Source organism: Aristolochia californica, unplaced genomic scaffold, assembly GCF_029961685.1.
Source record: "Aristolochia californica isolate CCGP_79_NKW_82.1479 unplaced genomic scaffold, dmAriCali1.0.hap1 SCAF_14, whole genome shotgun sequence".
Taxonomy (NCBI): Eukaryota; Viridiplantae; Streptophyta; class Magnoliopsida; order Piperales; family Aristolochiaceae; genus Aristolochia; species Aristolochia californica.
In genome coordinates this window covers 9,107,635-9,121,463 of record NW_027181815.1, presented here as the reverse complement: position 1 = coordinate 9,121,463, position 13,829 = coordinate 9,107,635, and the positions used below count along the sequence as shown (strand labels likewise).

Here is a 13,829-nt window from a genome sequence, read left to right as displayed (position 1 = left end):
CATAACAATGATGGATTTGTTTTACTAGCTTGAAAACTAAAATGAAGTTAAATATCACTAAATCGAGCATACCAAACTCATTGTGTTTGTTTAAGACCATAGATCAATCGGTCGAATTAGGCTATTTTAAGCTATCAAACATACTTAATATATGTTATTAGTAACTTAAATGGTCGTAATCGTTAAAATTATCTTAATAGGGATCTTGAGACTAATAGGTTTGACAAACATGGCAAGACTACAAAATTTTGATAGATATAAGGTTGATATTGCAAAAATGTTACTTTGGGCTCATACAGTTTATGTGGGACCCACCATATAAATTGTATAGCAAATAGGCTACCTAAAATGAGTTTACATATATGATGGGACTCACTAATCCTAAAATTAGACTCATAATCTAGCCTTTAAATTAGTTCCTTAATGTATTATAAATATTATATAAAAATAAAAGTTTTAATAATTTTTATATAAAATATTATATATAATTATTTTAATAACTTTATTTATAAAAGTATATCTTGATTTATTATTTTATTAAAAATAATACTATAAGAATCATAATAATTTATTTCAAATTATCTTTATAAAGAAGAACCTTTAATAAAAACCTACTCAATAAGGCTCAAGTTCAATAAAAAATTTTGTAGGGAGGAGGGAGAAACGCGTCCAGCACGTGATTCATGTGGATGATTTGCAAAATAGGTATGAAACACAATCTCCCCATGTTTGTACGAGAAGATTACCTAGTATGATTCAAACGATGAGGAGATCATTTTGAACTAACGGCTTAATGCGCAGGGAATTCATCTCTAATATCATTTTGGATTAACCCCGGTTGCCAAACACAGCCATCACCGATGCTAACTAGGCAAAAGGTCAAAACGAGGTGGGACCCGCGTACGACGACGAGTCAAAAAGAAACTTAGCCTCCAAGAAAAAACACCAGCAGCGAGTGTTCCAAGAAAATGGTGGCGAAACACTAGAACACTAGATACCCCCCCGCCTCTGTGCTCAAATCCTCGTTAAAATCCAGCAAATCTTTTTCCCCTCTCTCCCTTTCTAGTGAAGGTCCAGAGCGGAAAGCAACAATGCCTCAAATCGTCACCTAAAGATATCAGAAAATTTCCTTCAAATTATGCCAATAAATCTTCTTTACGCTCTGCTTCTCGTTTTTCTCCTGTGCTCATCACCTCGAAGATCTCCAAGGTCCCTGGTCGAGTCTGTTCTTCTCCTTTATTTTCCCTCTTCTCCTTCTTCTCCACCTCAGGATTGGAGTTCGCGTTTTCCAATCGTTGCGGAAGAAGGAGATTTTGATCTTCTCCTCGAGCTGGAATCGAGGAGCGTCCACATTTCACTTTTTTGCTTACTTGTTGTTCAAGAATTTTACGCTCGTCTAGTCTCGACAGAATGTCTTAAACCCTCTGAAGATTGATGTCGGTCTTCTTATTTGTCCCATTGTTTTGGTCATGAACTTGGTAAGATTTTCGTCTTCTTTTGACCTTCTGTGCTGTCGATGGATGCCATGTCACGAGTTATTAAGTTATGTCCCTCTTTTTTGTTTTGAGTGGGCTGTGAATGGCGCAAATCTGACACGGTCTTTGGTGGATAACTGGTGGCCGAGTCTAGAGGCGATGAAGAGCTTGGCAGCTCTGTTGATGATTTTTACCATGCTGGCGGAAATGCGAGAGATTATGTCGTGGTCAATGTATCCCTCCTTTCATAAGGGGATAAATTCGTTGTTGAGAAGGTACATCATTCTCTTCTCTATTTCCATTTTGTTCCTTCTTCCTTCTATTTTTTACTTTTTAATTTCTGGGTCGTTTCCAACAGAAAATGTAGCCTACTTTATTTTTAATCAAATGCCAAATTATTATAAGATTTACCGGGGAAGGAATATAAACGGTAGCTTATGAACAACAGAAATGTATGACAGTGGAAACAGTCCTGTGTAAAACCGATTCGTCTAAAATAAGGGAAAGGAGTCAAAAGAGAGAAGGGCTACGCGCTGTGAAAGAGTGGTGATGATAATGGCGCCAATCTGAGAAAGGGCCTTGTCCAAGTTCTGAAAGCAGAGCCAATATAGGTTGGAATACGTCTGCTGCTTCTGGCAGCTCGTGCTCTATTTTGTTGCTGCTAATGAAAAGAGATACAATGTGGTAATTGCCCCTATAATCAGTTCTCTCTCCACCTGGTTACAGCTTTACTGAAAAGGCTAAATACCCAAAATACCCCTACTGACCTCCCTTACCCATCAACCCATAATTGTTGAAATTAACAATATAAAAGTACCTCATTTGTAAAACCGTATAAAAAACCTATTCTAATCTATATCTATATGCTGTCATGTGCTTGTCATGAGTTAGTTTGCTCTCCAAAATGTTCTTCTCAACTAAAGGGCTAATGTTTGGAATTTTGTTGTTAGAAAATAATTTATGGAATTTGATAGAGTTTGGACCTATGTTTTCCCTTCAATTAAGAAAGAAGAAAGGGGGTTTTGGAAGGTTGAGAAGGGGAGAATAGGAAGGGGAGAAAGGAAGTTTTCTTTCTTGTTGGTAATTGCTCCCCCATTATCTTATGATATTTCTTTCAAATGCTGCAGTAACTGCCATGCTAAAGGACTTCAAAAAACGATCTACTCATGGTCTATTACTGTTTGATAGTGGTGGAATTCTAATAATTCAAACTCCAACCTCTCCAAACGCACCTAATAACAATGTTAAGGTCTGTATGCATAATTGAACATTTGATAGCTATTGGTTCTTAGCTTTAGTAGTCATGTACATGGAATTCTGAAGTTGACATTTTGTTTATGAATACATAAAGAGAACTTAGTTATTTATTAATTAATTTGTTTATCAATTTACTTATTGGTAGAATGCTTAACTTAATTGATGTGGGCAAACACTCATTTTAACCTCTGACGAGACAAATTGTTGATATCACTGTTCTGGTTTACCTTTATGACATATTTACAATGTGCTGGAAATGGAATCTCACAAGTGCTCATCCCCAGCTGAAGAAAAAATAACCTCTTATATGAGACACTCTGTCAATTTTGAAGTTCTAATTAAAATACTCTCAAAATGAGCAACTTTAGTAACAAAATTTGTTTTATAAATTTGAACCATGTTTTTGACAAGATTATGTTAGGAACCCTTTTAAGTCTCTTGTGGGGACATAAGATTGGGTACAACTTTGAGAATAAAAGTTTCTTGAAGGAAAAAGAAGAAGATAGGTTGATTGGAGCTTGTGCTTGTGTTGCAAGAAGACCCACAAAGAGAAAAAAAGATAGGATAGGGTTTTTCTTGGCTTTCCTACTCAACTACAAATGTCGCTTTAAATAGATGATTACACCTCTAACATTAATCCTAATTGCTATTTAATGACCATACCAACATTGTGAACTAAAGTAATTTCCTTTACATCCTGCTTACACTTAAATTATATTAATACCCTTCAAAAGATATTATTTCTCTCTTTCTAAAAAAAGCTTTCTAGAAAAAAAGATATTATTTCTCTACTAGTCAAGATAGTGTTAAATTTCTGCCTCCAATAAGAATCTCTTCCTCGAGGTTCGGCCATGACAATTATGGCTTTTTTCATCCATTGGTCCCATGGTCTCAAGCTTTTGTAGATGCCTGCTCCTAGTGCAGGATCGACTGGAAGTCGAGTTATAGGCCACAGGGAGTTGAAAGGAAGAGATGTTGAGAAAACATCATGGTAGGGCCTCTTCTTTATGGGAAAAAAAAATCTGCAAGCATGTTTGCTGGTAGGTGGAGCATAGCCTTCAATCCAACTACAACACATCCTCTTTTAGTTACCATTTGGTTGTTGGAGCCTTTGTGTGGGGTTGTCGGCATGAATTTTGGGAGGCTAAGGTGGAGTCACAGTCTCAAACTTTGGTTGATCTATCTTTTTTGGTTTAAAGGCTGAGGAAGTGTCATTAACATGTTGTTTGATCTATTTGCTCGTTTGAGCTCTCTTAATAAAATTCAGCATCATTTCAAAAAAAAAAAAAACAAGTTGTTTGACATGAGGACTTTGTGATATCTAGAGCTTGGGATGAACGCTTTGGGTTAGGCATTCCCTCCAATCTCGAAAAGCTTCTTGCAGCTTGGTTTTGATGACATGCAAGAACTTGGAGTTGCCAAGCATGCAAGCCTTGTTTTAAGTATGATTTTGGAAGACATACCATGGGTTTTAGGAGATAGAGACTACTCTAGTTTGTGACAACTCTGTTTCAAATTGTGACTTTTCTGCTTTCCACAACATATTTCTTGTATGATATTTGGTTCTTTCAATGTCGATTTCTCTTTGTTGAAAAATTGGATTGAGAAATTGTTTTTTTGTTGTTAGGAAGTAAACTCATTTGTCTTTCATTAGAGGTATAATTTACAGTATGAAGTTGAGTTCTTGATGGAGCAAATTGTTAGTTGATTAAAGCTTCAGTTTGTCACTCACAACTTGCTTCAGCTCTTTTTTTGCGGCTTCAAATTTCTAATATCTCTTGGTAGAAAAATCAAAATGAAAAGCTGTTTGATGCATTGGAATGTGGACTTGAAGGGCTTTCCTTCAAGATATAATTTGTGGTAAAAAAATTGTGGAAACAGAGGGGTCTGCTTCCCAAAAAAAACTTTTCTAATTAATTAGGACTTGCTAAAAAACCAGACTTTTTTATCCAAGGCAGTAACTGCTATGTTACCTATTATTATAAGTCTCTAAAGATGACATAAGAGTGTGCACAACAATGGGAATAAGGATTTCTAGAAGAAAAAAAGAAGAAGATAGACTAATTGGAGCCTGTGCTTGAGCTTTTGAAAGATGAAACATAGAGGCAAAAAAGAGATAGGTTTTTCTTGGCTTTCCTAGCCAACCATGAATCTCCCTTTAAACAGATGGTTACAACCCTAATATTAATTAAAATTGCTATTTAATGACCATGCTACCCTTATGAGCCTAAGTTCTTCCCTTGACATCCTGCTTACACCCGAATGACATTACTACTTATAAAGACATCATTTCTCAACTAGCTAGAGAGGGCCTGATAAATTACATTGTTATACTTTTTGTGATTATGTGAAATAAACTATGTGTTGCCTCTTAAACTTGTATCAGGTGACTTCTTGCTTTCGAAGCCCTTCTGTTCATGAAATTGTGTTATTCCGAGTTCCTAGGAACATCCAGGTCAGTATTCTGACAGTGCATAGTTTTCTTGAAAACCTGTGTTGATTTAGTTTAATCAAGTCAATTTGAAGCTCACATATTATTATTCATCATCAGGTTTTGACATTTTCAACTATTTATTTTGAAACTGTCTGGCCTCATATTTATGACTCTGAGTTCGGTTGGCTGACAAGTCTCTGTTTATATGATAAATTTTATGTTCAAATTGCTATTTGTCCCATCGTGTTGCAGGAAAGGGAATATGAGAAGGATCTTTTTGTTAAAAGAATTGTAGCAACTGCTGGTGACATTGTTGAGGTATGCTTCAAATGTATTGGAACTGAACTTTTACAAAAATTCTCTCCTGCTATTATATTGTAATTTAAGGCAGAAAGATCTTGACTCTACAACTAAGTATACCCTTAATGCTATTTTTTTTTATCAGCTGATTTTGCACAATGCAGTAAAATACTCATTCGCATGAATGTGGTGAAATATCTTCTTAACAGTGAGGCCCACTGGTGGGCTCATATGTTTCTACCTAGCGAATGTAGTTTTTGTGATGTTTTTCGCTGTTCCCAGTATAAATGCACAAGACAAAGATAGATATAGCTCTCCTGAAAGTTCTTTTATGCAGTTGTACATTAGTAGAAAGTTTGTGCAGGAGCAACATTAACATTTTGTATAACGATAGAAATCAAGTGAGACAAGTGTTATATTTTATAGCCTTTGCTGTCACATCTATGTTCTACTCAAGTAACTTAAGGGGCTTGATTGCAGCTTTAAAAAGGAATGTCATTTATGTTAATGTAACTCCTTCTATAATACCTTAAAATGAATTATCTTTTTCATGTTTTATTTTTTATTATATATTTTGAACGTTGATTACTCATATATACTACCTCTGATACCCTAGATGTGAGTTGAACCAAGACCTCATAGTAAAAACTGCCCTATGTGGTTTTGAGCTTAAGGCCCAATCTATTGAAAAGAATGTAATATTATCTTTTGGTGATGTACACTTTTTTTTTCTTTTTTTTTTCAAGAGAGCAAGTATTATGGTGATGTGTAATATTGCTGCTAATTGCCAACCATTGGGTTCATTTGGTGTCATGTCATTGATAGGGATGAGCGATTCTTGTGTTAAATGGAGTGTACCAATTGGCTTTTGAGGATGTTCTTTCATGATTTGATGCGGGCCACATTAACACATTAAAGATAGTTCTATTTAGTTGACATATTTTAAAAACTAGAAAACTTGTGTCTTATGAGCAGTATACCTAAAACTAAGATAGGGAAATGAAAGAGGTTTCTTTTATAAAGATATCACTTTGCATGTGGATGTAGACCAATTCTGATTATCGAAGGCTTAGTTGTTGTTGTTATCATTTTTTTCTAATACTTTCATGATCGTGGCAGTCTTTGTTATTAGTGATTGGATCAAGTGGTTTGAAGAACTTTGTTGTAGCTTCACAAATAGCAAATTGTCCAATCCAAGGGTGCCTTAAACGTAGAGGGAGGTCGTAAGTGGCTACTAATTGCAAGAAGTGTCTTCAGCAGATTGCAAAGTTATTGTTTGATGTACTACAGAACTTGCATAGTTGAAATTTGTGTCTCTGTTGGATGCCAACCTAAGGATATTTTTGTTATTCATAGATTTATAGAGGAGTAATTTAAGAAGTTAAGTGAAATGGGCACAAGGGGAATAGTTTATTGGTGTAGCATAGTTATTAGGCATCCTTCATAAAAAAAATAGTCCCTTTTCAAAAAAAAAAAAGTTATTAGGTATCAATTGGGGTTTTTATCTTAGGGATGCAATCATCTATTTAATAAGAAATTCCGTGGTTTGGGGAATTGAGACATCAACTGACTCTGTGAGGAGCATAGGGGGAACTGAGAAAAGCAGAATCAGTAACTTACTTTCTGCTGCTATGCATACTGCTATTATTCATTCCAAAGATGCCTTTCCTCACTAGGAAAGAGAGAACCTAATCTATTCTTTCAAACCTAAGAATAATCCCTTTTTCCTTGGCTTATCGAAGAAGTTTTTTTTAAAACATGGTAACTAAGAGGAGAAAGTTGTAGAAGAGGCAAGCAATAGCACAGGAGCCTAAGCCGACTACCTATTGAATTTTAAAAGGAAAACTCGATTCCCTAAATCCAAGGAAGAAATGCTTGTTAGCACTCATTAGCGGAACTCCTTATTAATAACCTTTACTCAGATTCTTTTAAATTTAATATAATGTGAGATGAACTCGATTCCATTATTAGAAGATCTTTATTATAAGAATGCCTCATTACTTTCTTTTATTTGGTCTCACATTCCGAGATCTGCAAATTCGGTAGCAGATATGCTTGCCAAGCAGGGAACGTCCCTTCAATCTCTTGTTGTTAGGGATCTGCTCCCTCTTCTTTTGTAAATTTTCTCTTGTTAATATAATATATCTTTATAAAAAAAATTATTATAAGAATGCCTTTACTGCTCTTTAATTCTCTCCAAAAGGTCTAACAATAAGGAAGGGTAGGGGCATTTTGGCTATAAGAAGGTTGGTGGCAGTCAGATTGGTGCAGCTCACTTCTAGGCTGAAAGGGAAAGAAAGACCTTTCTTTTAACTTGACATCTTTGAGTGGGATTTTCTTTCTTTTTCAGGACAGGAAGAGGAACTCTTTCCTTTTCAGGATTGAAAAGAGCTCTTCGCCCATCTCTGGCCCTATCAAAGGAAAATTGTTATTTGTTTTATCAACTTTTTAGGGACAAGATAAAAGGGGACATCTGACTTGCTCTTTTTTGTTTTTACCTCTGCTCCTAAAAGGGTCAATAGAGCAATAGTATGAGGCCAGGGAGATGACTAATGCAATGCAAGTTGACAAATCTAAACGATACATAGAGGAAGTATTGTCATATGGTATCAATTAGGGTTAATCTTAGTATTAATATTATCCATTAAATGTGAAACTCATGGTTGAGTAGGGCAGCCAATAAACCACCTACTTTGTTTTTACTTCTCTCTATATTCTGCTCAAGCATAATTACAAACTCCAACTAGCCATCCTTTTTTCTTTCTTTTTAATTTTTACTCTCTTCCCTCTCACATCTGAGACATAAGAAAGTCTGTAACAGTTTTACTTCACTGTGGATTACATTTTGAAGGGATGCAAAGAGTCCTAGGTCAATTTCTGCAAACATTGGCACAATGTATGTGGTTGGAAGCAAGAAATGACAAATAATTTTTCCAGGATTGGTTGATGAATTTCATATTGGTTAAAATGTGGCATTATTTTTTGTCATACCACTATAAGAAAAGGAATCTTGTAAGACAAAACCATAAAGCCTCCAAAAACATTGGGATAAGAGTAGAACTAACGACCTCCATGGGCTTTGCATCTTCCAGGATGGCTTTAGAGGTCCACTTATCATGGAGGGTGATTCCAAAGTCGTCATTGGCTGGTGCTCCACCGCTTCTTTCCCCTCGTGGCGTCGCTGGCAGTTTTTTCTTGATATTATGGACATTGTTTCCACTACCTCTTGTACTTGGTCCCATGTTCTTAGATCAGCCAATTTGGTTGCTGATTCGTGTTCTAAATTGGGTCCCTCCCTGCAATCTTTTGTTGTTAGGGGAGGCCTCCCATTATTTTTTGTATACCACTATAAGAAAAGGAAACTTGTCAGACAAAACAATAGAGCCTCCAACAACAAGGGGATAAGAGTAGAACTAATGACCTCCATGGGCTTCGCATCTTCCAAGATTGCGTCAGAGGTCCACTTATCGTGGAGGGTGACTCCAAAGTCTTCGTTGGCTGGTGCTCCACCGCCTCTTTCCCCTTGTGGCGTCACTGGCAGTTTTTTCTTGATATTATGGGCATTGTTTCCACTACCTCTTGTACTTGGTCCCATGTTCTTAGATCAGCCAATTCGGTTGTTGATTTGTGTGCTAAATTGGGTCCTTCCTTGCAATCTCCTGTTGTTAGGGGAGGTCTCCCTTGATATATTCTTTTGCTTTTCTTCGTAATAAAATCACCACCATTTCAAAAAAAAAAAAAAAAGTAGAACTTACAAAATATCCTCAGACCGCAAAGACAGAAGTGAAGCTTTGCTTCCTCAAATTTCAAAGACAGACATGAAGCTTTGCTGAAGAAGAATCACATAGTTCAAATGGGACAGAGTTCAAACCTCACACAATGACTAATTTACAAACAAAACTATTCAGCAATTGAATACTATCTGGTATTCTAATGATAGTTCACAAGGGAACAGTTATCTCAAGATAAAACTATGAAGTTGGGTCCAAGCCCATCCCAAAATGACTAGCCAACTTAGGAAACCCCTTTCCCAACTAATAAACTCGAGATCTTTGTACTCACTAATCCATGTGGGACTATTCCTTAACACTCCCCCTCATGTGTAGGCCCTCTTTTGTGGTTCTACAAGTGGATAATTTAAATGTAGGCCCTCTTTTGTAGCTCTGCAAGTGGATAATTTTAGGTGTAGGCCCTCTTTTGTGGCTCTACAAGTGGATAGTTTAGGTGTAGGCCCTCTTTTGTGGCTCTATCAGTGGCTAGTTTAGGTGTAGGCTCACATATGAGTACCCGTATGTGAAGTTGGGTCCAAGGCCTATTCCAAAATGACTAGCCAACTTAGGAAACCTATTTCCCAACAATTGAACTCGAAATTTTTGTACTCACTAATCCATGTGGGACTATTCCTTAACAAAAACTTCAGAGTGTAAATTATGAAGCAAGTTTATGCTTCCTTGTTTAGAATTCAAGGAAGTGGACCTGGATTGACTCCCTGTGGTTGATTCGTTACTGAGGTTTCTACATTTGTTAGACTGATGGTTTTCTTTCTGTTTGTCAATCCTTTTAGTCTCTCTAGTCAATGATTAACTACCACTTCTTTAAGTCACTCTGCTATTTTGTCCATTACTACAATCAAAGTGCAGGTTAAGCATGGATTTCTTTATGTTAATGGAAGGGCTCAAAGAGAAGATTTCATATTGGAGCCTCCAACTTACACAATGATGGAAACTGTGCGTTCATATTGTCTTAACTTAATGTTACTTCATTCCAATATTTCTTTTTGTTGTTTGGTGTGCCAGCAGCACGTGTTCTTGAACAACATTTTGGAGTAGAGACCCGCCGGTGGAAGGTCCTGGTAAGTTTTCATGCAGAGTACATCATCAGACCAGGCGATACTAAAATGACTATTAAGAAGGAAAATGAATCTTGTTCAGGTCAACGAGGCTCCGTGTTGTTGACATCTGAATGCTTCATGATATGGACCTCCATCATGAGCGTCAGATGGTTCAGTGTCTGCTAGGTGTGTCCTAAACTTTTTGCTTATTGGTGGCACTTCATTTTACTGGGATTGCAGCATGTACCAAGCGGTCATGTTTATGTTCTGGGCGATAATCGGAATAATAGCTATGACTCCCATTATTGGTAAGTATTGACTATGCTATTAACTATCAAATCAGAATGATGTATCTCAAAGAAATGTGTTCTTCTAATTAACAGTCTTTATTGTATTTCTTTTTCAAGCAAACTTCTGAAAATATTCATCTCTCAATGACAGGGGCCCTCTTCCTATTGAGAACATTGTGGGAAGATATGCTTTGTGTCATCTGAGAAAGCCACATATCTGATTCTTCTTATCAGGAATGATAAGAGGTATGTAACTGATAAACTATTTTACAGATTATGTATCTTCAGATTTTGGTAATTGCATTAAATACGGTTATGCTTACCATTCATTCAAGTCCCGACACAACTAAAGATTGTTGTACGGATATGTAGTCAGAAGCTTTCTCTTAGGGCATAAAAGAGTTGAATTTGCTTGTTCGGTGTTAGGCCCTCAAGCATTTATGAACATTTTATGGAGTATTACCTACCCTTTTAGCAGAATCCTTGTTCTAATTTTGTGATTATGATCCCTTTCCTTCTGGCATTTACTTATAATTGAAGTTCATCATCTGCTTAATCTCCAGGAATGCCACAGGGTGAACCCAAGAACAGAAACTTGAGAGAAAATTATAATAATCAATTTTTTTTATTTTTTTATTTTTTGCATGTATCCAAACAAGAGAAACTGTATTTTTCTTCTCTTTCATTCTCCATGTGCATCTAAACAAAGAGAAAATAAGTTTTTTTTCTTTTTTTTCTATCCACTTTTTGTGTTCCAAACACAGTCGTAAAGAGCTTTAGTTTCCCTTACTCTAGCACTTCGACTAGGAAAGAGAATACAATAGTGCATGCTCTACTAATAGTTTTGTGGGTAGTCTTGGGGTGGTTAGGATACAAAATGTTGGAAGAATGTAGATCTTAAGATCCCATATCACCAAGTTTTGATAAAAAATATTTAAACTTATCTTGTATTTCGGGTGATGTTTGAACCACTATTAGAATTAATTTCATGCCCAAAAGTAAGAAAGAAGTAAAGTGTTCAAACAAGTTCCAAATTGTTCAAACATACTTTACTGTCTAAACAAGTAGCATACTAGAAGCATTCTAAGAAGCAAAAGTTGTTTGAACAAGTTTTACTATTCAAATGGGTATTTCCTAGCACTTGTAGAAGTGGATTTTGAGTAGTCTACTACTGCAATTAACTTCTCAAGGAGAAAATTTTAAGTATTTTTCATATTTTTAACATCATTTTTTTTATATATACTAGAGAACAAAAATGTCTCTTTCTTATTCAAGAACAATTTATAGAAGATTCATGATAGAATTGATCTTAGTGATTGTTAAATTATTTCCCATACTATAGTAAGTTTACTTCGATTTTTGGATATTTTTTTAAGATCGAGCACCACATATATGTTAACCAATATAAAACTTTAAATATTTAAGGAGGGGGCATTTAGGTGAATTGGGGTAAAGTTGTTGTCGAACTTTGTTTTATGTGTTAACCTAATAAAATTGACCATACCAAGCTAGGAGGCAACCAAGAATTTTCTGGCATTGTATTGTTTTTAGAATAAGGGGGATTATACCTTCATGAAGTGGCACAACTATCCACACACACTCTCTCTCTCTCTCTCTCTTTCAATCTCTTTTGATTCTTTCCTTGGTTTCTCAAGAACGTATCATTTGGTACCAAAGTCAACATTTCTTGAGGATTATTTTTAGGTTTGACACCAATAGGTGTTCGAGGAAATTCCTAGCATAGTTTCTAAATTAAGCATCAATGGTGGTCACAAGATAGACCAACTCAAAATTAGTGAACACAAGGTGTGATGAGAGGGAGAAATTAAGGTTGTGCATGGATGAATAGATAATTTGGAGTATGATGGAGGTCACTTGGCTGCGTAAGAGGAGAAATTGAATATTCTATGGAATATGGGACTATCTTCTAAAAGACCAGCATATTAGATGTGAGCTCCAACCAAAACGACCCAACTACAACACCTTCTTTGTTACAATTCACATTCATGCAAACATTCTAGAGGCTAGGGTACAAACCTAGTGAACATTTTGCCTGTGGGGTGAGGAGATTGTTACATGAAACAATGGGGAGCAATAAGCTGAAATTAAAGTTTCTAGGTGTTTCAACATGGGGGATGAGATAGGGAGATATGGAGCCTGAAAGGACTTACGACCAACAACTCTAGGTACAAACTACCTGGACACACAAAGGGATTTACAAAGAAACAACAGGTCAACCTACTTTGATTGATTTGAGAGAAAGAAAATTTTGCTTTACCACACCTTAAAAAGCAGCTACACAATTTCAAAACATACAAAGTTACACCAAAGAATCCTAGGTGAAATTATCATAATTGATTAGCAGTACCATTGAAGATATAAAATAATTTATACTAATCAAAATAGAAGTTTTGAATTGAAAATAAAAGCTCAATAAGATAACAATCAAAACTTCAAATAACTTTGAGATAATATCCAAGAGATAAAAAAAGTCAAATGCATAAATACTTAGCTCAAAGATTGAATTCAGACTCCAATCTCATACTTTAAACTCAAGCCTTTTGAAACCACTTTGGATTTTTGTGGATGAAGTTATCGTTTAGGTTAGAAAAGACGGTATTTATAGGACAAAATCCAAGTTAAAAAATCTAGTTGTTCCAAAAATTTGCGCTCATTCCAAACTCCCTAAAAAAATTTGAAAGAAAATTCCAAAAAAGGGTGAAAAATACTTATTCTCCATGTGCTACTTATAATTTTAATAGGCCACTTACATGATTTGGAGGCATATAGCCAAAGTTATGACTTTTGAAACCTCTTGAATTTTCATTTTTGTATCTTGGGGTCGAGTTCTTTACTTTGGGGCTGACTCCTTTGTGCTCCAATGGTTTTTTTAGGCTCGGATCCTCTGTTTGACTCGAATATGCTATCATCTATTTCCTACCGGGTTGATTCCTCGTTGCAAGAGTTGAACCTTTCTTTTCAAGTAGTTTATGTTGAGTTCAAATCCTTTTGATGTAGTAGACTTCTATACACTTATTTTTCCAATGGAGTCCTCTTTAAATAAATCAAAATTGATTGTCGGGTTAGACTCCTTGTTGCATGCAGTTGATTTTATAGGGTTATGGGGTTGACTCCTCTTGGAGATTTTGTTTAGATATGATTTAAAAATTCAAATTTATTATTGAATCCTTGTGCATGTGCTCAACTTATGGATGTACTTAACTTCACATCAATATGAATTC

General features: G+C 35.7%; 1 long non-coding RNA gene across 5 annotated transcripts; it reads left to right on the top strand.

Moving 5' to 3' along the window:
• The first annotated feature begins 963 nt into the window (after nucleotides 1-963).
• Nucleotides 964-11,264, top strand: LOC137950465 (uncharacterized). Of its 5 annotated transcripts, none has more exons than XR_011111948.1 (8): nucleotides 964-1,209; nucleotides 1,410-1,750; nucleotides 5,119-5,187; nucleotides 5,419-5,484; nucleotides 10,266-10,318; nucleotides 10,398-10,605; nucleotides 10,739-10,833; nucleotides 11,151-11,264. It is a non-coding gene; the product is annotated as an uncharacterized lncRNA (long non-coding RNA). The 5 variants fall into 5 exon arrangements; XR_011111946.1 differs by having other exon boundaries at nucleotides 964-1,478; nucleotides 1,569-1,750; nucleotides 11,151-11,262; XR_011111947.1 differs by having other exon boundaries at nucleotides 964-1,750; nucleotides 10,263-10,318; nucleotides 11,151-11,262.
• The last annotated feature ends 2,565 nt before the right edge of the window (nucleotides 11,265-13,829 follow it).